This window comes from Pseudophryne corroboree, chromosome 3, assembly GCF_028390025.1.
Source record: "Pseudophryne corroboree isolate aPseCor3 chromosome 3, aPseCor3.hap2, whole genome shotgun sequence".
In the NCBI taxonomy this organism is placed as follows: Eukaryota; Metazoa; Chordata; class Amphibia; order Anura; family Myobatrachidae; genus Pseudophryne; species Pseudophryne corroboree.
The window spans coordinates 324,974,374-325,000,397 of NC_086446.1; the positions used below are offsets into that span (position 1 = coordinate 324,974,374).

At 42.2% G+C, this 26,024-nt stretch overlaps 1 long non-coding RNA gene across 1 annotated transcript in view; it reads right to left on the bottom strand.

The window, feature by feature from the left end:
* Nucleotides 1-26,024, bottom strand: part of LOC135055443 (uncharacterized) — a 225,220-nt gene that overhangs the window by 123,834 nt on the left and 75,362 nt on the right. Inside the window, exon 3 of the long non-coding RNA XR_010243753.1 lies at nucleotides 465-601. This is a non-coding gene — a long non-coding RNA (uncharacterized LOC135055443). The remainder of the gene's footprint in view (nucleotides 1-464; nucleotides 602-26,024) is intronic.

The following is a 26,024-nucleotide window of genomic DNA, read 5'->3' on the forward strand; positions in this document are numbered from 1 at the left end:
TATATATATATACAGGTTGAGTTTCCCTTAACCAAAATTCTAAATCCCACATTTTCTGGTCCCCTACTGAGATAATGACATATATATTATACATTACGTGTACATATAGATATATTATATATATCTGTCGTTAGCTCAGTAGGGGAACCAAAAGTGTGGGATTTAGAATTTTGGATAAGGGATACTCAACCTGTAGATATATATATATATATATATATATATATATATATATACACAGTATATATATATATATACATATATTTATATATATATATACAGTATATACATATGAGATATATATATATATATATATATATATACCCATCAGAAAAAATTAGAGGCGGCACTCAGAGACTTGAAAAACAGTGAAAAGCTGTATTAGTGAGGTCAACGTTTCGGGGACCACCTCCCCGTCTTCAGGACAAACATACAGTGACAATCGTGAACAATAAATACACACTTACCCCCCTCCTCTTCTGATTTTCCCAGCCAGCGTCCGCCGCGGCCACGCCAGCCGCACTTCCTGTCCAGTGTGCTGTGTATGAAGTCTAGGACGGAAGTGACGTATCATTATTCCGTGGGCCGCGTAACCATGGCAACGCTGGAGGGGAAAGAGAAAAAGTGAACACTTAGACATCCCCTTAGTGTATTTCCAGTAAAAACGTGCTTCTCATGCATGATTAAAACTGTGGCAGATAACAGCTAGCTGCCTGCTTGTGTTGAATTGAATTGTCATATATAATAAAAAAATACATTTAAAACTTACATTTGATAAAAGATACATTTCGTGTACATATTAATTAAGTGTTCACATTAACCCTTTCACTACCTCTTATGACTGAACACCTAGTAATTAAAACCCATACATCAAAAAATAATAATTAATTGATGACAGGATGAATGTTAGCTCATATATAATGTTGTGCAAAACCCACATCTAAATTATCGTGTCATTGAACTATGATACATTTGACATTTTGGCTACTAATAGGGTGTACTTTTTGGTCTTATCTTGCTCTCTTTTAGTCACTCCATTTGCGAATACCATTTCTGTGTATCCCATCTTGTATGTAATTGGGACCTTTTCACTGGGAGATAGCGTTCCCCTCAATTTAGTTTCCTACCTGTCTTCACAGGAAATTAATCAAACCCAGGCTATCGTTAAGACCCCCCGGTTTCAAGGTATTTAGCCTGTGGATCCACCTGGACTCCAGTCTCAGTAACTGTTGTTCACGGTTGCCCCCTCTAGGCAATATTGGCACGTGATCAATGATCCTGTGTTTAAATGTTGCCATGCCATGCCTGTTTTCCAGAAAATGCCTGGCCACTGGCTGATCCCTATTGCCTGTGGCCAGAGCATTTTGGATTGCCTGCCTGTGTTGTGCCATCCTAATCTTGAACTGGCACTCTGTTTTGCCAATATAGTAATGCCCACATGGGCATATGATGGCATAAACCACGAACTTGGTGCTACATGTCAGTGGCCACCTGATCGGGAATTTCTTCCCTGTATATGGGTGGGCAATATAATCTCCAGGTGACATGTGGGAACACGTGGTGCAACCTGTGCACTTGTAGAATCCATTCTTACGTGTTAAAAACTTCCTTACCGGGGTTGGTTTTAATTTGGACATATCCGTTTTAACAACGATGTCCCTGATGTTTCTACCCCTCCTATGGCTTGGCATCAATCTTTTATCCTGAAAGATCTTTAGATCTGGGTCAGAAGTAACCATGGGCCATAACTTTCGTGCCTTCTTTTTAATGTCCTCGCTATTGGTTGAGAACTCGTTAACCCACGGAATGACTTTAGTCATATCCTTCGCTGCCGCTGGTTGTAGTAACTCTTCTCTATTTTTGTCTGCGGCTTTTGCTTTAGCTGCTCGCAGTAACTTTCGGGGATAACCCCTTTGGAGAAATCTTTGCTCCATCTCATCTAATTGGCTTAACATCTCTTTTTTGTCACTATTGACTCTGCATACCCTTAAGAACTGGGAATAGGGGAGACCTTTGACCGTCGCCGGAGGATGAAAACTATCATACCTCAACATGGTGTTATGGTCTGTTGGTTTATTATACAGACCAGTAACAATCTGGTTATCTTGGATTTTAATGTGGATATCCAGGAAACAGATCTCTGAGCTGCTGCTTGTTACGGTAAATTTTATAGGGCTGGTTGTGGCATTATGTGTCGACACCACATTACTTAGTGTCTGCTGTGTGCCCTTCCAAAATAGCAGTAGATCGTCTATGTATCGGTAGTAGTTAAACAGACGATCCGCCATTTCTTTATCCGCGAAGAAAAGCTCTCTCTCCACCTCCCACATGTAGGAGTTTGCGAACAAGGATGCCACCGATGACCCCATGGCACACCCCGTTCGCTGCCTGTAATAACCCCCATCAAAAATAAAGAAATTATGGGTCAAAGTAAATTCCAACAAGGCAATAAAAAAATCAACATCTGGTCCCTCATAATGAATATTACCCGTTATCAACTGCCTCACAGCCTGCAATCCCTGTGCATGGGGTATGCATGTGTAGAGGCTTGTGACATCTAGTGTTGCTAGAATGACATCTGTTGGTACTTCTTTGATAGACAGGAATTTTCTAAGCAACATACTAGAATCTTTTAAGTGGGAGACTGTGTTCTGAATACAGGGTTGCAGGTAAGTGTCCAAATACACAGCAACTGACTCGCACAGGGACCCCCAGGCAGATATAATTGGTCTGCCCGGAGGCCTCTGCGCGTTCTTGTGTATCTTGGGGATTGTGTAAAATATTGGTGTTACTGGATGTTCTGGGCACAGCTTTCTACCAACTTCTGCTGTTATAACCCCGTCATCCTGCGCCTCCTGTATCAGTTTCACCAATTGCATTCTGTATTCTTGTGATGGATCAGAACTCAGTCTGCAATAAGTGTCCTGATCACTCAACAATCGATAACATTCTGCCTTGTACTCTGCAACACCCTGTACTACTACGGCCCCTCCCTTTTCCGCGTTACGAATAACTATGTCTTTACGATTACCCAGTCCTTTCAGAGCAATACGTTCCTCTTTTTGTAAATTGTGATATCTATGAGGACCTGCTTCTTTTCCTGCTGTTTCCAGCATCCTATGGAAAGTTTTTAAAGAGGGATTTTGGGAAATCGGATCAAAACGCGACTTGGGCCCCAAACTCTGAATTCTTGATGGTAGTGTTGTTTTGTCTTTGCTAGGAGGAATCTTGCTGAAGTGTTCCTTGATCTTTAGGGTACGGTGTAATTTGAAAGAATCAACCAGCCATCCAAAATCATTGCCAAAGTTAGTGGGGACATATGACAACCCCTTGTTAAGGACCCTCGCTTCTACGGGTGTAAGGGGGGTCGAGGACAAATTGAAAATTAGCGTGTCTTCCCCTTGGTGGCTTTGGTCTTGCCTTTGTCTTTGGTTTTGTCCTCCCCATCGCGTTTGCCTCCTTTTCCTCCCCGAGCCGCCACTTCTGCCCGGGTCTTTACCCCTAAAGGGGTTCTCTCACTTGAAGATATGGCCGAGGGTGTGTTGACTTCTTCTGAGTCACTGGCTGAGGTGTCGTATTGCCTACCTCTGCTTCTAAATCTCGGATTGCGGGTGGGATTCCTCCTGATATTCTCCATTTTGGTATTGCCTAACCGGGTGTATACCCGGTGTTGGGCATAATCCATCTGTACTTTTTGGAGTTTCTCTTTCTTGAATTTCAAGAGGTTGTTTTTATATTGCTCCACCTGCTCATTAAGTTTTGTCATCCAAGTTTTAGATTGTTCCAGGGATAAGGTTGTAGCATGTTCCATCTCAAATTTGCATATGCTCTCTTTGGTTCGCTCCAGCTCCTTAGTGGATTCCTCCACCACTAGGAGTATCAAGTCCATGGAACATTTGTTTAGTACAGCGATCCGTTTCTTACAAAATTCCATGCTGTACCTTCCAATAGTAGGAATATTGTGAACTCTGAAGCCCCTCGGTAACTGTTTTGCTCTGTAATAATCGGACAAGGTCCGGCTGTGGTACAGGTAATCAAGTTCACGTTTTTTTAAACGGAACAATTCTCGCTGGATATCCTCCCCAGAGGGTACAACCGACTCTGTGAATGCTGGTTCCTTGTGTAGAATTCTTTCTGCTTCTATGTCTGCTACTATATATATATATATATATATATATATATGCACAAATAAAATGGGCTCAAACGACCTCTCTTAATTAAATAAAAGCATAGCTTCATTACATCTTCTTATTCCAAAACCCAGTCTACGTGTGGTACTCGTAAGTGAAAGCAGTATTTTTTATGCATACAGGACAATTGAATCTACACCTGTTGCATTGCTTAGGAGTTGATTATTAGGGCGCTAGTCACTAGGTCGACCCCATATTGTCAACATACACATGGCCAAAAGGTAAACAGACAAACAGTGAAAAGTTTTTTGCATTTTTGGGTGAATTTTTAACCCCATTTAGTGTACCACATCCATTTGCATGGCTCGCGACACTGCGCACAGCACAGGTTACTATTCCCAATCGTAGTCTGCATGGAGAGTAAATGATGTAAAAGCTGAAAAAAAGGAAAAAACAAACGAACTTGTGTCGACCATTGTCATGTCAACCAATTGAACCTGCTGACCTTTTGTATCTGTAGACCTTCAGCACTGTCAATTTTTTACTTGTCGACCTATTGATTATGTCGACATTTTGTACCTGTTGAACTAATACATGTCAACCAGTGGTGGTTTTTACCTATGGGCTACAGGACTGCAGCCCCCCCCTGGTAAAATCGGCCACCCAGCTCACTGTCAGTGAAGCCAGATGCAGTCCGTGAGTCCCTAATGCCCTCTGTATTAACACATAATACATCACATTTGGCATTAGAACATTCATATACGACATGACTACAATGGGTAGTATAGCAATACAGTTATTAGTACATACCACATAGCTTAATTGGCCAATATCTCATTGGTGCACGTGCAATTAGATTTATATAGTCCGGTTGGTGAAATACTATTTTTTTTTTGCATAGATCTATTTCCTGAATCTTAGTACTTGCTCCCTGGTATCCTGATATGGCAATTATTTTACGTCACTTCTGCCAGGGCAAAGCCAGGTTAATGTTTTTTTTTAAGCTATAAGATGTCATTGCTCCAAGAGATTATAATTAGCATTTACTGTAATAAAGAAGAAATACTTGTAGTTATGTGTTTGTGTCAAGGTGAAGTCTCTTTTCTCCGTTTTTGTCTACGAGACTATAAATTCACTGAGAATTTACTGACTTTCCAAATTGCTACTTCCCTAGTGATTGAAAGCTTGTTGTCTTATAAATATTTTAATGTCTATATATATTAGACACAGAGCTTAGTCATTTAGCAAGATCACCCTCACGCAACTACCGCTGCTCTCTACCCATCTAGGTGAAGCGCAGAACAGTCGACCTATCGTACGGCTGTGGGTTGGCCATATACACAGAACAATTCATAAATATATCTGTAGATATATTGGTCATTATCTGTGCAGCAGGACTGATGCGCTATGTCTGTGAACAACGTTGTTCACAGACATATATCGTTTGTACACTCCGCCGATCAGATAACGATATATTGGCCGATCAATTGACTGCCAGTGTGTACCCAGCATAAGCAGGGCTGTCTTAACAGCAGTGTAGGTCCCTGGGCAAAGCAATGCACTGGGGCCTCTACCCATTTTGCAGCGGTAGGGGTGGGAGGTGCAATCAGCGGCAGCTTTGATGTCCTGCGGGCAGTGAGGTGTGTTCTCTCCACCGCTAAGCATGTAGGACCTGGATCAGTAATTTCTGCTAATTACTCCTTTAGAGCACAGATGGTGGGAGATGGGAGATAGAACACTAAACTGTAGAAGGGGGCATTTGGCTGAATGAAAGGGTTTCCAGGATGGTAGGGGGTGTTTAATGTACAGGGGAGGGGTGGATAGTGGAGTCGGCTTAATATTCATCATTTTCCAGTGGAAGGGCAGCTTGCCTGACTGCAGATTTCTCCAGTTCCTGGAAATAGATTTTGTAGCTTTTAACGGGATAAAAACTAGAGAGTCCCACCTTTCAGGAGGTACTGGGGACTTGGGATCAGAGTTCAGGAGCCAGAGCAAACCACCAATGAAAATCGAAAACCGCATACCAGGCGTGTGGAGCTGGAGCAGGGACCAGTTGTTGGAAGGCTAAAATCTCTAGTTCTGGGCATAGTAAAGACAAGCTGCCAGTCTCCACAAAAAGGGAAGAGTCACAGCTTTTTGAGTATGTGCTCAGAAAAACTCTGTTACATAGAACTCGAGATATCTTGCTGGGAAGAGTTAATAGGCTCAGATGGAGACTACTGCTTTGAAGTCAGATATCTCTGGTTCCCCAAGGCCGATTTTCAAAAATTTGGTACCCCTGGAAAAAGGGGATAATCAGCTATCTGCCTAGGGCCCTTATACCTGGGGCCCTTGGACTACAGCCCACTGAGTCCATACGAAAAGATGGCCCTGAACAATAAGTCTCTCCTCTCCAAGATGATTGTCTGTAACAGCAGTTTCATATCCCTTCAGTCTACGATGTTTCCCACAGATGCTGTCCCTGAAGTGAGTGTTGTAGTCTGTCTAAGTACTGCGGGATAGATAATAATAATAATAATAATAATAATTTTATTTATATAGCGCTCTTTCTCCAATAGGACTCAAGGGGGTTAACAGATACATAGCATAATATAGTACAGAAACAGGAAAGTCTTGAGTCTGTTTTTGAAGAATTCTATAGCTGGGGCCTCTCATACTGTGCAGGGAAGTGAATTTCATAGAGTCAGAGCCGCATGACTAAAAGCTCGACCCCCAGATGAATTACGGGAGAATTCTATGTACTGCTAAAAGTCCTTCATCTACAGATCGCAGTAATCGAGTGGGGCATTATGGAATCAGAAGCTGCCTCAGGTACATTGGGCCCTGGTAATGTAGTGCTTTGAAACTCAGTAAGCCAATCTTGAAGATGATTCGCCATCTTACAGGTAGCCAGTGAAGGGAGTAGAGGATGGGTGTTATGTGGCTAGAATGAGGCTGGTTGGTTAATAGCCTGGCAGCTGTGTTTTGCACCAGCTGTAAGTGGTGCATTTATTTTGCTGGGAGACCAAGGTAGAGGGCATTACAGATGATACAAATGCATGTATGACTTTTGGCAGATCATCTGAGGGAATTAAGTCCTTGATTCTGGCTATGTTCCTCAGATGAAATAATGAGGATTTGATTGTGGCTGATATCTGATGTTTAAGTGTCAAGCCACCATCCAGGACAGTGCCAAGATTCCACACACGATCAGTGGTTTTTAATTCTGAATCCCCAAGTGTAAGTCCAGTTGGTTGGCTATGCTGCAGTCGTGTCCTTTGATGTTGCAGTCCTATCATAGGGACCTCTGTTTTATCTGGGTTCAGTCGCAGCCAACTGGCACTCATCCACTCCTGAAGCTCAGCTAGACAGGCATTTAGGATTACTATTGGGTTATCAGTGCCGGGAGCAAAGGACAAGTACAGTTGTGTATCATCTGCATAGCAGTGGTAGACCAGGCCATTGCGCCTGATAATTTCCCCCAGTGGGAGCATGTATACTGCAAAAAGCATGGGGGAAAGTATAGAACCTTGTGGGACACCACATAGCAATGGCACTTATGGTGATGAGTATACTCCAGACGATACTCTCTGTGATCTGCCTGTGAGAAATGATTTGAACCAGCTTAGGACCGTGCCATCCAGTAGATGCTGTGTGGGTGACTAAATTATTGTCAGATTACCTCAGTCTGATATCTTGGAAGCTGCTCTCGCCCCACTGACAGCTTGCATTATTCTCCCTACCAGGAGCGCTGTCTACTATCAATTACCTGGCTGGACTATTCCCCTATATGATGCTGCCAGGGTATAGCTATGGACTCTAGCACATACTCTCTCTCTCTCTCACTCTCTCTCTCTCTACTCTCTCTCTCTCTCTCTCTATATATATATATATATACACACACACACACACACACACACACACACACGCGTGCACAGTGGTGCTTGAAAGTTTGTGAACCTTTCAGAATTTTCAATATTTCTGATGACATTTGGCAAAAAACTACCTCAGATTTTCACACAAGTCCTAAAAGTAGATAAAGAGAATAAAATTCAACAAATGAGATTGTTTTTTTTTATTAAGGAATGATCCAATATAACATATCTGTGAGTGGCAAAAGTATGTGAACCTTTGCTTTCAGTATCTGTTATGATCCCTGTCACAGCCCCAGGAGATGCTGCTAAGGTCAGTTCCCTTTCCCTACCTGTCAGAACACTTGTGAGGGTCCAGCATGCTCTGGCAGTCCTGCACAATAGTCAAAGCAATCGGGGCTGTGTCCTCTGTGTGCAATGCACCTCCCAGCTCGGTAGCATGGATGACACCATCTGGCTTAGTGTCAGCTGACCAGTCTTTGACCAATTCCATCCAGCATGAGTGTCAGCTAACCAAGGGGTTTAAAGCTTCCTGCTGCTCAGTGTTCAGTTTGCCAGTGCCATAAGTCACACAGCTCTGTGTGTGAGCTTTGAAGCTGTGCTTGTCTGGATATTCAGCTACTGCACAGTACCTTCGTTCTCTGATCTTCTCTAATTGCTTCCTGTAATACCATCTGCATTTCCAAGGGATCATCCAGTGTCATCATTCCTGATTCAGCCCGGTCAGTCCTCTAGTGTCATCATTCCAGATCCAGCCTGGTTAGCACTATGGTCCCATTACATATACCATTGGTTTCAGTGCGATAATGAAGATACCATCAGTTACAGATACCATTTGTTACAGTCTGATAATACATATACCATCGTATCACAAAAAATATGGAAAGTATCAAAGTGCGCAGTAGCAGCTGATAGTGCAGGTACAGTATTTCTAAATGAGGCTCCTCTTACCCCAATACCAAAACATTGAACAAAACATACAGAATACCGCTCAAACCAGTGAATGTATGGGGATAAGATTTTGCTATTCTCCTGATGTTGTTTCTCTCATGAGGCATTAATTCAATAATGTACCAGAAAGAGAAGATACAAATAGAACATAGTGTAAAAATCTTTAAAAAAAACCCACATGTTTATTTACGTATAGCTAATATACTCCATAAAAAATATACAATTAACTGCCAAGTTGTTAATTGACAAATGGACATTCACAGTTGGATGGTATCCTGGTTTAGGTTCGACAGTGGCTAATTACCGGCTTCAGGTGAGAATTGGCAATGGTCACTTCTTATAAGCATAATAAACCAATTCCTCACGGTTGCAGCAGGGGATTTCCTTTGGTCTCAGACTCTCAGTCCATCTCTTTAAACCGGTTAAGATCTCCACAATTCACCGTCCTCCAAGCATCATCCATTGAAGCACCCACACGTTCCGACCCTTCCTGGGTCTTTCTCAAGGTAAGTTCCTGTAGTGAATGCCTAACAAGTTCCAACATCAGATTCAAATATTCCTCCCTTACTCCCCATTGGTCCTGGCACACCTGGCCTCTTTACAGAAATCTTTCATGTCCTTGACACTTGTCCCCTTTGTCAATTAACAACTTGGCAGTTAATTGTATATTTTTTATGGAGTATATTAGCTAAATGTGAAAAAATGTGTTTTTAAAAAAAGGTTTAACACTATGGGGGAAATTTACTAAGATGTGAGTTCTATTTAAGATGGGATGTTGCCCATAGCAACCAATCAGATTCCATGTATTATCTTCTAGAAGGTACTAGATAAATGAGAAGTAGAAGCTGATTGGTTGCTATGGGCAACATCCCATCTTAAATAGAACTCCCATCTTAGTAAATTTACTCCTATGTTCTACTTGTATCTTTCTCTTTCCGGTACATTATTGAATTAACATAGTAACATTGTATCCAAGATTGAAAAAAGACAATTGCCCATCTAGTTCAACCTATTTGTGGTCTCCTATGCACGATTATTTTGTATAAAATTTTGACTGAAGTTGATGACTGCCGTTACATTTTTACCCCTCTTTTTTATAATAACCATAGTGCGTGACTATGCCCCGTAACCCTGGATATCCTTATCCATTAGGAATTTATCTAACCCATTCTTAAAAGTGTTGACTGAGTCGGCCATTAAAACTCCCTCAGGCAGGGAATTCCAAACACGTATCGTCCTTACCGTAAAAAAGCCTTTACGCCGTATTGTGCGGAATCTCCTCTCCTCTAACCTGAGTGAGTGTCCACGAGTTCTCTGTGTTGATCTAACCAAAAACAGGTCCTGCGCAAGATCTGTATATTGTCCCCTTATATATTTGTAAATGTTGATCATGTCCCCTCTTAATCTCCTCTTTTCCAGTGTAAACATGCCTAGTCTTGCAAGCCTTTCCCTGTATTCCAGCGCCTCCATACCCTTAATTAGTTTGGTCACCTGCCTCTGAACCTTTTCTAGCTCCAGGATATCCTTTTTGTAGTAAGGTGCCCAGAATTGTACACAGTATTCAAGGTGTGGCCTCACAAGTGATTTATATAACGGGAGTATAATACTCTCGTCCCTAGCATCAATTCCCCGTTTTATGCATGCTAATATCTTATTAGCCTTTTTTGCTGCAGTCCTACTTTGGGTACTACTGCTTAGTTTGCTGTCTATGAGGACACCTAAGTCCTTTTCCAGTACAGAATCCCCTAATTTTACCCCATTTAGTAGGTAGGTGTTATTTTTGTTCTTGTTACCACAGTGCATTACCTTACACTTGTCTGTATTGAAGCGCATTCTCCATTTCGCTGCCCAAGCTTCTAATTTAACTAAGTCGTTCTGAAGCGACTCAGCATCCCCCTCCGCATTTATAACTTTACAAAATTTGGTATCATCTGCAAAAATTGACACCATGCTCTCTAGACCTTCTGTTAGGTCGTTAATGAAAATATTGAACAATAGTGGTCCTAATACTGAGCCTTGCGGCACACCGCTTAGCACTGCAGTCCGATTTGAAAAAGATCCATTAACCACAACGCGCTGCTCCCTATTATCTAACCAGTTTTTGACCCAAGTGCATATTGTGCTTCCTACTCCTGTTTCTTGTAGCTTGTAGATAAGTCTCATGTGTGGTACAGTGTCGAATGCTTTGGCAAAATCTAAAAAGATTACATCCACCTCTTTACCCTGATCTAGGTTTGCGCTCACTGTTTCATAAAAGCCAAGTAAGTTGTTTTGACAGGATCTGTCCTTCATAAACCCATGTTGATTCCTTTTAATGACCTTATTGACTTCAAGGAACTTCTGGATACTATCTCTTAGAATACCTTCCAATACTTTCCCCACTATAGATGTAAGACTAACTGGTCTATAATTACCTGGTTCCGCTTTACTTCCCTTTTTGAATATAGGCACTACTTCCGCTATACGCCAGTCTTTGGGAACCATACCTGATATTACTGAATCCTTAAAGATCAAAAATAGCTGCTCGTAGGAATAAATTTGAGAGTATTTTTAGCTAGCAGGAATTTTAGTACCTCCCATTTCTCCGTAGTATTTTTTCCTAAAAACAAACCTTCCCATTCAATATCCCTGAAAAATACCCTCATCTTTTCAAAATTCGCTTTGCTAAAGTTTATAGTCCTAGTTGAGCCAGTATAGGGCTGTTTATGAAAACTGATATTGAATGTGACCATATTGTGGTCGCTGTTTCCTATGGGTTCCCCTACTATAACACCTGATACCAAATCCCCTTTGTTTGTTAATACCAGGTCTAAGATTGCATTGTACCTAGTTGGTTCCTCAATTAGTTGAACTAAGTAGTTATCATTAAGTGTGTTTAAAAACATATTGCCCCTAGCATAATCACATGAATCGTTTTTCCAGTTTATCTCTGGATAGTTTAAATCTCCCATCACTACTATGTCTCCTACTCCTGCTGCTCTTTCAATTTGCTTTAGTAACAATTCCTCATCAGATACGTTGATACCAGGCGGCCTATAGCATACACCCAATACTAACTTTTTTATTCCTTTTTCCCCGCATGCAATTTCTACCCATAATGTCTCGACAGTGTCTACTTCCCGTATATCAGGTTTTAAAAACGGCTTTACGTAAAGACACACCCCTCCACCCTTTTTGTTAGTCTGTCTCTCCTAAACAGTGTATAGCCCTCTAGATTGACTGTCCAATCATGAGATTCGTCCCACCAAGTTTCAGTAATGCCTATAATATCATACTGTTTGATTGCTGCAAGTATTTCTAGTTCACCCCTTTTTACCAGTAATGCTTCTAGCGTTTACATACATACAACTAAGATAAGTATTTCCCTTGCGTTAGGGACAATTATTATCACTATTATCATTATTATTATTATCACCTTATGTAGCAATGATGACCTGTAATAGTCATTGGTTAGTGCTTTGGTAAAATATCTTTTAGTACCCATGTTAGTAACCTTACCGCCTGCTCTTACCCTCCCCCCAACTTCTCCCCTATTTAGTTTACTACTGCCACCCCCACTATTCTCACTGCATGACCCGTAGTTTCTAGCTAAACCCTCCCCCCAGGCTCCTAGTTTAAAATTAATGCCTCCTGAGAGAAATGACATCAGGAGAATATCAAAATCTTATCCCCATACAAGCGCTGGTTTGAGCGGTATTCTATATGTTTTGTTCAACATATACCATCAGTTACAGATACCATTGGTTCCAGTCCGGTAATACAGATACCATCGGTTACAGTCTAATACTACAGTTACCTGCAGTCACAGTCTCCAGTGCTAGCCCAGGTGACCCAGTCAGGGGGCCACGACCGACCCGCTGGGTGCAGAAAAACCCAAATCCCCTTGCAGGGTTCCCTGGAGAAGACCAACAGTGGAGTAAGACTCCGTGCCTCTACTCTGGGTTTTGTCAACTACCTAGGGCTAGTCACTGCATCTTCCTGCATCCTCCAAACATTAAGTCCTTCCATCTCTATGAGAAGGAACTACATAAAACCTCAGAGTTTTCAGCACAACACCGCTCCAGTCACTAATAAGTCTGACACAGGTCTGGCGACATCCATACACCAAATACAGACAACACCCTTGTGCAGCAATAAATGCATGTAAACATTTCAGGTTATTGTTGATTAGTCCTAAACATCGGTTTGGAGGAATTTTACCCCATTCCTCCAAACAAAACAACTTCAGCTCTGTTATGTTGGTGAGTTTCCTTCCATGAACTGCTCACTTCAGGTCCTTCCATAACATTTTGATTGGCATAAGGTCACGACTTTGACTTCGCCATTGCAAAACTTTACATTTATTCTTCTTTAACCATTCTTTGGTCGAATGACTTGTGTGCATTGGGTCATTGTCTTGCTGCATGACCCACGTTCTCTTTAGATGCAGCTCATGGACAGATGTCCTGACATTTTCCTTTAGAATATTCTGGTATAATTAGGAATTCATTGTCCCATCAATGATGGCAAGTCATCTTGGGCCAGATGCAGCAAAACAGGCCCAAACCATGACACCACCACCACCATGTTCCACAGATGGATGAGGTTTTTATGCTGGAGTGTAGTGTTCTTTTTTCTCAAAACATAACGCTTCTCACTTAAACCAAGCTCTTTTTTGGACTCATCTGTCCACAAAATATTGTTCCAATAGCCTTCTGGCTTGTCCAGGTGATCTTTAGTAAACTGCAGACGGGCAGCAATGTTCTTTTTGGAGAGCAGAGGCTTCTCCTTGCAAACCTGCCAAGCACACCATTGTTGTTCAGGGTCCTCCTGATGGTGGACTCATGAACATTAACATTAGCAAAGATCAGAAAGGCCTTCAGTTGCTTAGAGGTTACCTTGGGTTCCTTTGTGACCTTGCAAACTATTAGCCTTGCTCTTGGCGTGATCTTTATTGGTATATGATGTCATCAGCGGGGGTCTAGAGGAAGTCACGTGGGCAGACCTCTGGACTCCGATGCAGCACTAGTGGAGGGTTCCTTTGCACTGTTATTTAAGGTATGTCTGTGTGTGTTAAGTTCATTCACCTTGACCAAGGGGCTGTTCTGTCCCAAAATGTTGGATGGAATTTTTCTGTGAATATACTGCGTGATTTCTAACTCCTCTGGTGTCACTGCTTGTTTTGTGCTGTTACCTGTATAATTAGATCAAGAAGGCACCGGAGCAGTGAGGATAAAGTGGGAGAATAATGGTTCAGTAGTGTGTGTGTGTGTGTGTATATATATATATATATATATATATAGTATGTATATATATATATATATATATAGTATATATATATATATATAGTATATGCAGATGCCGCTTCAAAGCCCTTTCTCTGTGTACAAGTGTGCATCCAGATGTTCAAGGACTGAGATGCCCCACTTTCAGCATCTATAGACGCAGTCCTTAGATGCCATCATCGGTCACAAAATCAAAACAAGCACTTGCCCTATGGCATTTGCAGCTTTCTCATCTGAGTAGGGCCTCCAAATGTGAATGATAAAGCGTATGCTAAAGAAAATACTTTAGCAACACGCCTGCAACACTTCCATAACACGCCCATGAGACAGACCATTTTTGTGCGTGTTAATAGCTCCCAATCACTACCCAGGAACATCCACCACTTTTTTCCACCAGATATTTTTGATACCATGCATTTCAATTAGAACAGCGCTTTTGTGCGTGCACAGTTTAACACATGCGCCATACCAGTTTTAGTGATTTCCATATTATTCCATTAGATGGAGGAGAGACACTGACTGAACATTACCAAATGTCAAATATTCATTGATCAAAATTCATGCCAAAATGTCAGTCAATGTTTTGATTCATCAGAACATTTGCAAATAGGGCAGCATCACTGCACAAGTACAGCAGATCAGGTAGAGATTGCAGCACCCTCTCATGGGCCTTTCTGTGTATACCACCAGAACCATGTGAATAGAGGCACCAAACTGTATGTACCACAACAACATGGTCTGCCTGGATATCACTTGCTATAGCAACAATATTAACACAAGGTCCCAAAGGTCAAAGTGCAAAAAAATGTAAACCACTACCATTATACCGTTGAACACTTAAATCATGTAATCATTCAAGCAGAGATGTACCACTCTGCCTGTAACCTTAAAGTATCACGTGAACAATATGTGGTACTGGTGCGCCCAAACTGTGGAACCCAAACAACTTCTAATGCAGCTACTAGTTACCAAGCAACATCAGTGCACAGGCATGGACCAATAGGGACCATATGATAGTACTGATCCAGAGTTTTGAAGAACCAGCCAACCTACAGGAAAAATTCTGAACACCCCTTTATCTCAAGTCAACATTGCTCCAATGGGAGAACATAATGAGCATATTATAAATACAAACATATATATTTACTAAAGACCTGCTGCAATCTAACAGATACTATTGGGGCTGAGTAAACCCTTACAGGGATGGCATTATTAGGCTCATGTTATTGCAAAGATAAAGAAGACATTTTAAGTGGTTTGCTTGGATTATGCTTGCATTAGCCGACTGAAAAAGCTGTTTTTCCTACTGACCATTAGGTGCTATTAATCATAGGCATGCTTACATGTACTTTTACTAATAACTTTTAACTACCTGTCTACTGCTTATTTTGCTCTAGTGCTCCTGACCAAAGGAGAGCAGGGCATAGGCTGATATTATCTCTACCTAGAATATATTATTGCTATTAGTCCTTGTCTTACTTTATTTTAGAATATTTTAGTTATTATTTTTTCTCATGTATTATTATTGTTACTATAATATATGGTTTTTTTAATATAAACATTTGAAAATACACTTTCAGCGTGTGGGGGTATCCAATTACCCCCAATGCATTTTCGGCCATTGGATATTGGATATTGCGATTTATGACCGATGGTGTCCAATTAGAGGCCGTCTTTAACGCCCGAAATTGGACCTGTGATCGCATGAAAACACATGGGATCCAGGATAAGTTCCCGATCTCATGTGTTATCATGGCTCTAGCGACTGCTTATTGGGGATTATGCTTCCATAGTACCCAATAGGTGCCAGCGTAGGGGGATAAGGACACCGGCATTGGGACTAATAGGATAGCCCCCGGCAAACTAATTAGCAGCGGTAAAGTACTGCTGCTAATAGGATATCCCCGTGTGTCCAGATTTATTTTTATTTATGCGTATACTTTTCTGATAGAGAATTTTAACACAGTGATTCCTGTGGTGTTGTCTGTGCCATGAAGCCTTGCCAATGGAAAACTGGGGACAGGAAGAAGGTGGATCTCTAAATCAGAATTTTAAATGTTTGGTTCATCACAAAAGGTTTTTGCATGCCATTGAGTACTGTAGGTGAAATTATAATTATATGCGGTATGCCTATATTCTGTGTGTGACTGTGACTTTTTATGGATACGAAATGCATTTCGTATGCAGATACAGACACAGTCGCACACAGAATTTAGGCATGTTGCATATAATTTTAATCAGCAGAAGCTGCTTGTGCATCCTAGCCATATAGCAATGCAAATAAGATGCATTTTTGCAAAAAGGGTGCCTGACTTTTTGGGAAAAAAGTCATCTCCTGCTGCATGGCGTATTGAGGTAAGATGTATGAGGACACATCTGTATCCAAGCAGAGGCAGAGGTCACAGTATTAGCAGCCGTGTGAGTGCTGTATGTGGGTGGGTTGGTTGTGCAATAGTGTTCGGCATATGTGTAATGAGTATTATGTGTGTAAGGCACATTATGTTTATAAAGGACATTAATAATGTGTGTCACGTGTAAGGGGCATTACTGTGTGGTATTACAGTATGTGTATAACTGCATTACTAACGTGGGGCATTATGGGGGTCATTCTGAGTTGATCGCTAGATAAAAATGTTCACTGCACAGCGATTAAGTGAAAAAGCGGCACTTCTGCGCATGTGTATGCGGCACAGTGCGCACACGCGACGTACTTTCACAACGGCCAAAGTATTTATACACAAGGTTTAGCGAAGCTTTTCAGTCGCAATGGCAGCCGCAGAGTGATTGACAGGAAAGGGGCGTTTCTGGGTGTCAACTGACCGTTTTCAGGGATTGTTCGAAAAAACGCAGGCGTGCCAGGAAAAACACAGGCGTGGCTGGGAGAACGCAGGGTGTGTTTGTGACGTCAAATCCCAGAGGGCGGCACCTTAGCGTTTGCACGACTGGTAAAAACTGCTAGTGAGCCAACAACTCGGAATGACCCCCTATGTGTATAAGGTGCTCTATTGTGTGGCGTAACGTATAGAAAGGGCACTACTGTGTGGTCTAATGTGAATAAAGAGCAATATGTTGTGGTGTAATGTGAATAAGGAGCAATTCAGTGCGATGTAAAGTGTATATAAGGGGCACTACTGTGAGGAATAACGTATATAAGGTAAGTGGTACTACTGTGTGATGTAACGTGAACAAGGGACACTATTGCATGATAAAATGTGAATAAACTTGCACTACTATGTGACCTAATTTAAATTGGGGGCACTATTGTGTGGCCATGCCCCTTCCCGGAAAGAAAAAGCCCCTTCTTGGGCTGTGCGACGAATGTGCGCACTGTTCCTATTTAAAATATTGGGTCTAAGAGCACCAAAATGAGGACTGCTATGGGTGGAAGGGTGATGGAGCTGGGAAAGGGGAGCAGGGTCAGAGGTGGAACTAGCGGCTGTGCTAAGGAGCACCAGCCAAAAACTTGCCTCGGGCATCATATTGGTTAGGGCCGGCTCTGTGGGCAGGAAAGGGGAAAGGGGGGGGGGGCACATTGAAGAAAAGCCAATTCCAGGCATCCCGGGAATATCAGGATTGAAAAAATGGCCCAGGATTGGCCACCCCAGCAGCAGCTTGAAAAAGCTGCCACTTCTCAGTGTGTTTCAGCACAAAATTTAAACATCTTATGCTTGTCTAGTAAATGCATTGCTCTTTTAAATTATGAGCTTAAACACTGCTAGAAGTCGCACTTGGTAAATAAACCCTGTGCCAAATTATGATCTTAACACTGCTAGAAGTGGTCCTTGGTAAATAAACCCTGTGCCACTATATAGCAAACAGAGGGAGAAGCATAATGGCGGGGTGTTCTTTTGCTGGATCCGGCAACTTGCACAGAGTGGCTGGCACCATAAACTGAAAGGGCGAATACAACATTTTACAGCACCATGCAATTACCCCTCTTAGTCAAGGGTACAAACTATAGTAGAGATAATGACCAAAAAATTACCTCCAGGCCGGGTCAGGACTTCCTACAGGGAAAAGAGCAAGACTATAGGCATCATGGAATAGCCAGTACAGTCTCCAGACTTAAACCCCATTTAAGTGGTTTGGGATGAACTGGACAGAAGGGTGAAAGCAAAGCGACCTTCAAGTACAATAGATTCATGGGAACTGTTTTGGTAGAATACAAAATAATGGAGATCTATTGTAGAAAGAATTATATTTTTAAACGATGGCTACTAAGATAAGTCACAAATTTAGAATCAATTTTATTAAACAAAATTATTCTATGATTTTTTTATAATATCCAATATTTTATTTGTTGTATACTTTAATTTCAGAATATATTGAGACATTAAACTGCAAACATTTTAATAAAAAGTGGATGAAATGAGGTGTTGTAAAATTTTTGACTGCCACAATTGAAAGTATATCAATAAATGTCAGAGCATCCTGGCACTTGTAGAATTACATCCACACCCAATTAAAAATATAAAAATAATTTAAATAAACACTATTCTGATGCCTTGTACTCCACCTTATTATACGCCTAAATTCTAAGGGCTGTTGGTATTTCGGCTTTATTTTTTATTTGTGTATTGTCGGTAATAAAACTGGTTAAACCAAGATGACTTGCTACTTGGGGAGGCATTCATTGTGCTGTCGGAATCCTGGCTGTTAGGATACCGACGCTGTAATCCCAACACCCGGTGAAATACCGGCAGTCGGAATCCCTACCGCCGGCTGTAATCCGTACTTGAGTAGTGGTCTACGCCACCACCCAAGGGAGACTATAACCATGTGGTGACCTAAAGTCGCCACCAGGCCCAAAGTGCGGTGATTACAGTGAGCCCGCGAGTGGACACACTGCGCTCGCCGCCAGTATTCCAGCTGTCGGGATCTCGGTGTCCGTCTCCTGGACGCCGGGATATCATACTGAGGGGGTAATTCAGAGTTGATTGCAGCAGCAAATTTGTTAGCAGTTGGGCAAAACAATGTGCACTACAGGTGTGGCAGATATAACATTTGCAGAGACAGTTAGATTTCGGCAGTGGCGGATTAATATGCCGGGATACCGGGCAAGGTCCCGGCCGGCCGGCCCATTTGATGCAGTACAAGGCCGCTTACAATGCTTCTGGGGCTGCCACTCGCCTCTACCGCGATCGCATGGTCAGTGGCAGCTTGTGCGCATGTGCAAATGGGTATTATGCCCTTAGTCAAAATGGCCACGAGAGGGCTGCTGCGCATGCGCGGCCGCAGCAGTTCCTCCCAAGGGCCTTTGCGGAGCTCGTCGTGAGTGATGGCTCATGGCTCCTCCTCTAGACTTCTGTAACAGTGTGCTCTTCAGCCGGGAAAACTGCATGGGCGGCAGTTGCAGCAGCTTTATAAAGTAAGTAAGCTTAGTTAGTTAGCTACATTCCTTTCTAACAGATAAGATAGCTGTACACATATAATAATATACCTTCTAGGATAGGTTGTTTATTATTTTACTTGATGTCTGGATGGTAGTGGGCGGTTATTATTACTAAGCTCAGTGCCTTTCCCTCAAGAAAGTGAGAAACCAGTTCTGATATTTGTATTTGAACATGTCCATCATTTAAAAGGGAAATATATTGTAAATTTGCAGTCCAGCAAGTTTTCCCAATAGAACCCTTTTCTATATGCTCAACAAGCATACACAGCAGAAAGTGGTGTAGATAATACCTTCAGGAGGGGTTGTGTCTGGTATGCCGGCAGCAGAATGCCGATGGGGTGGTGGGAAGGGGGGGGGGAGCGCAACAAAGCCCCTTGCAAGCGCACCCACAAGTAATGTATAATGTGTATTATATAATGTATTTGGAGGGGCACTGTGTTACATAATGTGTTTGGGCGGGCCCTGTGTATTATATAATGTGTTTGGGAGAGGCACTGTGTATTATATAATGTGTTTGGGAGGGGCACTGTGTATTATATAATGTGTTTGGGAGAGGCACTGTGTATTATATAATGTGTTTGGGAGGGGCACTGTGTATTATATAATGTGTTTGAGAGGGGCCCTGTGTATTATATAATGTGTTTGGGAGAGGCACTGTGTATTATATAATGTGTTTGGGAGGGGCACTGTGTATTATATAATGTGTTTGAGAGGGGCACTGTGTATTATATAATGTGTTTGGGGGGGTACTATGGGGTCTATTCAGGCCTGGATGCAGCCGCGCGTTCGCACACAGCGGCCGCATCCAGGGGTTCTGTGTATGCGCACCGTGTGGCATAATGTGAATTTTATCTCGTACTGTGTGGCGTAATCTGAATTTTATCTCATACTGTGCGACGTAATGTGAATTTTATCTCATACTATTTGGTGCAATGTGAATTTTATCTCATACTGTTTGGCATAATGTGAATTTTATCTCATACTGTGTGGCGTAATGTGAATTTTATCTCATACCGTGTGGCTTAATGTGAATTTTATCTCACACTCTGGCGTAATGTGAATTTCATCTCATACCGTGTGGCGTAATGTGAATTTAATCTCATACTGTGCAGCATAATGTGAATTTTGGCTCATACTGTGTGACGTCATGTAAATTTCAGCTCATACAGTATGGCGAAATGTGAATCTTGGCTGATACTGTGTGGCAAAATGTAAATTTTGCATATACTCTGTTGCGTAATGTGAATTTTGGCTCATATTGTGTGGCGTAATGTTAATTTTATCTCATACTGTGTAACATAATGTCAATTTTGGCTCATATTGTATGGCGTAATGTAAATTTTGTCTCATACTGTGTGGCATAATGTGAATTTTGGCTCATACTGTGGTGTAATGTAAATTCCAGCTCATACAGTATGGCGTAATGTGAATTTTGGCTCATACCGTGTGGCGTAATGTAAATTTTATCTCATACTGTGTGGCGTAATGTGAATTTTGGCTCATACTGTGGCGTAATGTAAATTTCAGCTCATACAGTATGGCGTAATGTGAATTTTGGCTCATACCATGTGGCATAATGTAAATTTTGGCTCATACTGTGTGGTGTAATGTAAATTTTGGCTCATACTGTGTGGCATAATGTGAATTTTAGCAGCTTCAGCACGAGGTGGAAGTGGATCTTGATCTTTCCCTATTTTTGGAACCTCAACATTTTTGTTCTCCATATTTTAATAGGCACAACTAAAAGGCACCTCAGGTAAACAATGGAGATGGATGGATACTAGTATACTTATGGATGACGAGCGACTGCCGACACAGAGGTAGCTACAGCCGTGGACTACCGTACTGCGTCTGCTAGTATAGACTGGATGATAATGATATAAAAAATATATATATATCACTACTGCAGGACAGGTATATATTGTATAATGACGGACCTGCTGGACACTGTCAGCACTGCAGACTCCTAAACTACTAGTATGAAGAAGATAGAAAAAAAAAAAACCACCACAGGTAGGTATACAATTATGGACGAGCGACTGCCGACACAGAGGTAGCTACAGCCGTGGACTACCGTACTGCGTCTGCTAGTATAGACTGGATGATAATGATATAAAAAATATATATATCACTACTGCAGGACTGGTATATATTGTATAATGACGGACCTGCTGGACACTGTCAGCACTGCAGACTCCTAAACTACTAGTATGAAGAAGATAGAAAAAAAAAACCCACCACAGGTAGGTATACAATTATGGACGAGCGACTGCCGACACAGAGGTAGCTACAGCCGTGGACTACCGTACTGCGTCTGCTAGTATAGACTGGATGATAATGATATAAAAAATATATATATATCACTACTGCAGGACAGGTATATATTGTATAATGACGGACCTGCTGGACACTGTCAGCACTGCAGACTCCTAAACTACTAGTATGAAGAAGATAGAAAAAAAAAACCACCACAGGTAGGTATACAATTATGGACGAGCGACTGCCGACACAGAGGTAGCTACAGCCGTGGACTACCGTACTGCGTCTGCTAGTATAGACTGGATGATAATGATATAAAAAATATATATATCACTACTGCAGGACAGGTATATATTGTATAATGACGGACCTGCTGGACACTGTCAGCACTGCAGACTCCTAAACTACTAGTATGAAGAAGATAGAAAAAAAAAACCACCACAGGTAGGTATACAATTATGGACGAGCGACTGCCGACACAGAGGTAGCTACAGCCGTGGACTACCGTACTGCGTCTGCTAGTATAGACTGGATGATAATGATATAAAAAATATATATATATCACTACTGCAGGACAGGTATATATTGTATAATGTTGGACCTGCTGGACACTGTCAGCACTGCAGACTCCTAAACTACTAGTATGAAGAAGATAGAAAAAAAAACCCACCACAGGTAGGTATACAATTATGGACGAGCGACTGCCGACACAGAGGTAGCTACAGCCGTGGACTACCGTACTGCGTCTGCTAGTATAGACTGGATGATAATGATATAAAAAATATATATATCACTACTGCAGGACAGGTATATATTGTATAATGACGGACCTGCTGGACACTGTCAGCACTGCAGACTCCTAAACTACTAGTATGAAGAAGATAGAAAAAAAAAACCCACCACAGGTAGGTATACAATTATGGACGAGCGACTGCTGACACAGAGGTAGCTACAGCCGTGGACTACCGTACTGCGTCTGCTAGTATAGACTGGATGATAATGATATAAAAAATATATATATATCACTACTGCAGGACAGGTATATATTGTATAATGACGGACCTGCTGGACACTGTCAGCACTGCAGACTCCTAAACTACTAGTATGAAGAAGATAGAAATATAATGAATGACGGACCTGCTGGACACTGTCAGCAGAATGCGTTTATATATAGAATAAAAAAAAAAACACCACACGAGTGTTTAACTTTTTCAGGCAGACAATATACTGGTGGTCACTGCTGGTCAGTCACACTGGCACTCTGGCAGCAAAAGTGTGCACTGTTAAATATGTACTCCTGCTATAACTGCTCCCCAGTCTCCCCCACAATTAAGCTGTGTGAGCAGTGAGCACTACTCAGCACAGTCAGATATACATAGATGATATTATCATGCAGCACACTGAGGCTGAGCACAGATATGGTATGTGACTGTGTATCGTTTTTTTTCAGGCAGAGAACGGATTATATTAAATAATAAATAAAACTGGTGGTCACCACTAGTATAACTATCAGCAAAACTCTGCACTCTCTGAGTACTCCTAATGCTCCAGTAAATCAAGTGTCTCACTCTCTATCTAAACGGAGAGGACGCCAGCCACGTCCTCTCCCTATCAGTCTCAATGCACGTGTGAAAATGGCGGCGACGCGCGGCTCCTTATATAGAATCCGAGTCTCGCGATAAAATACGAGCCTCGCGAGAATCCGACAGCGGGATGATGACGTTCGGGCGCGCTCGGGTTAGCCGAGCAAGGCGGGAAGATCCGAGTCTGCCTCGGACCCGTGTAAAAAGGCTGAAGTTCGGGGGGGTTCGGATTCCGAGGAACCGAACCCGCTCATCCCTAGTCTCCATACACAATCTTGCGTCTGCATACACAAGTGTTTTAACATGTTCGTTTGTGTCTGTATAAACTATTTATTTATATTGAGAACTCTCACCGGCTGACCATTGGTCACCATCTATTAACATTACAGTCGTCACTGACCATTTGCCAGAGCTGTAGATCAATCCGCCGCTATACGATCGAAAGTACTGGATTAGTGGAGCATTAGCCACCCAGTGATGGAGATGTGTAATGCATGCTGAGTATCTAGAATCGCCTCAACGCGCCTGCCTGTGATTAAACTCAGCAAGCTAAGCTATCGCCTTAGCGTGACTAAACGTCCGTCTAGGCGGAGAATCGGTCAAGATAAAGGTGGCTACATCTGTACCAGCGCTTTTCTTTTTTCTTGCTATTTTGTTTTTTTCCTATACGGGTCGAGTATACCCGGTGAAAAGTAGCAGGTATCTGGCTACTAATAGGTGCCAAGTCATTCTTCTTCTTTGTGGTTCAAATCCTTTACTTGTACTGTTAAATAGCAAGGTTACTTGAAGCATCATAAAACATTGGTTTTCCTATACCACTGTTTAAAGCCAAACAATGGGCCAAATTCAGACCTGATCGTAGCAGCTAAATTGTTAGCAGATGGGCAAAACCATGGGGCTAATTCAGACCTCATCGCTAGGCTGCGTTTTTGTATAGATCTAAACTGCGGGTGATCAGGTCTAAACTGCGCATGTGTAAGCACCGCAATGTATAGGCACTTCGCACGGGTACAAAGCGGATCCATTCGCTCAGGCGATCGCAAGGAAATTGACAGATAGAAGCCGTTTGTGGGTGGCAACTGACCGTTTTCTGGGAGTGTTTGGAAAAACTTGTCCAAGCGTTTGCAGGGAGAGTTCTTGATGTAAATTCCGGTCCCAGGCAGGCTGATGTGATCGTAGCGGCTGAGTAAGTCCTGGGCTACTCAGAGACTGCACAAGATTTGTTTGTACAGCTCTGCTACACATGCGTTCGCACACTTGCAAAGCAAAAATACACTCCCCTAAGGGCGGCGACTATGCGAACGCAGGACTGCAAAAAAAAAACTAATGGCGAACAGGACTGAATTAGCCCTCATGTGCACTGCAGGTGTGGCAGATATAACGTGCAGAGAGAGTTAGATTTGGGTGCGGTGTGTTCAAACTGAAATCTAAATTGCAGTGTAAAAATAAAGCACACAGATTTACCCTGCTCAGAAATATAACCCAGTGCAGCTGCACATGGGGGGTCATTCCGAGTTGATCGCTCGCTAGCAACTTTTTGCAGCCATGCAAACGCATAGTCGCCGCCCACAGGGAAGTGTATTTTAGCTTTGCAAGTGTGCGAACGCTTTTGCAGCCGAGCACTACAAAAACAGTTTGTGCAGTTTCTGAGTAGCTCTGAACTTACTCAGCCCTTGCGAACACTTCAGCCTGTTCTTGCCCGGAATTGATGTCAGACACCCGCCCTGCAAACGCTTGGGTACGCCTGCGTTTTTCCAAACACTCCCTGAAAACGGTCAGTTGACACCCACAGACGCATTCTTCCTGTCAATCTCCTAGCGATCGGGTGTGCGAATGGATTCTACGTTAAATCTATCGCTCAGCAACGATACGCTTTGTACCCGTACGATGCGCCTGCGCATTGCGGTGCATACGCATGCGCAGTTTTGGTGAGTTTTAACCTGATTGCAGTGCTGCAAAAAGTTGGCCACATGGCCACAGATTTATTTTTTTAAAGTGTACTGTCTTATTTTAATACATATTTCAACTGTGAGGAAATCACTATTTACTAAACAATATGGCTTTACGTAAATAGCAGTAGTAAATCCTTAAGTGTAACCATAGGCGTGCACAGCTAATTTTATTAGGGGTGCAGTGCTGGAGGGGCGTGTCTAGCACCACCTTTTGGGCATGCCTTGGACCACCTTTTGGGCGTGTCTAGCACTATTTTATATTCTCTCAGTAAAATCACATGGCTTAATTTAATTTATCCCTAGTTCCTAATAATACAAGTCGATATAATACACCCCAGAGAAATAAAATGAAACATAATGGTGCCACTACCGGCCGGTACTGACTTTCCGCTATGGGATAACCCTGAGTGCTAGCTGCCGCTGCACCCTATTGCTGCTTACACTTCCCCAACCAATCCCTGACCGAGGGATGGAACTAGATGCAAAATTCACATTACGCCACATGGTATGAGATGAAATTCACATTACGCCACACAGTATGAGCCAAAATTCACATTACGTCACACGGAATGAGATAAAATTCACATTACGCCACACAGTATGAGCCAAAATTCATATTACACCACAAGGTATGAGCCAAAATTC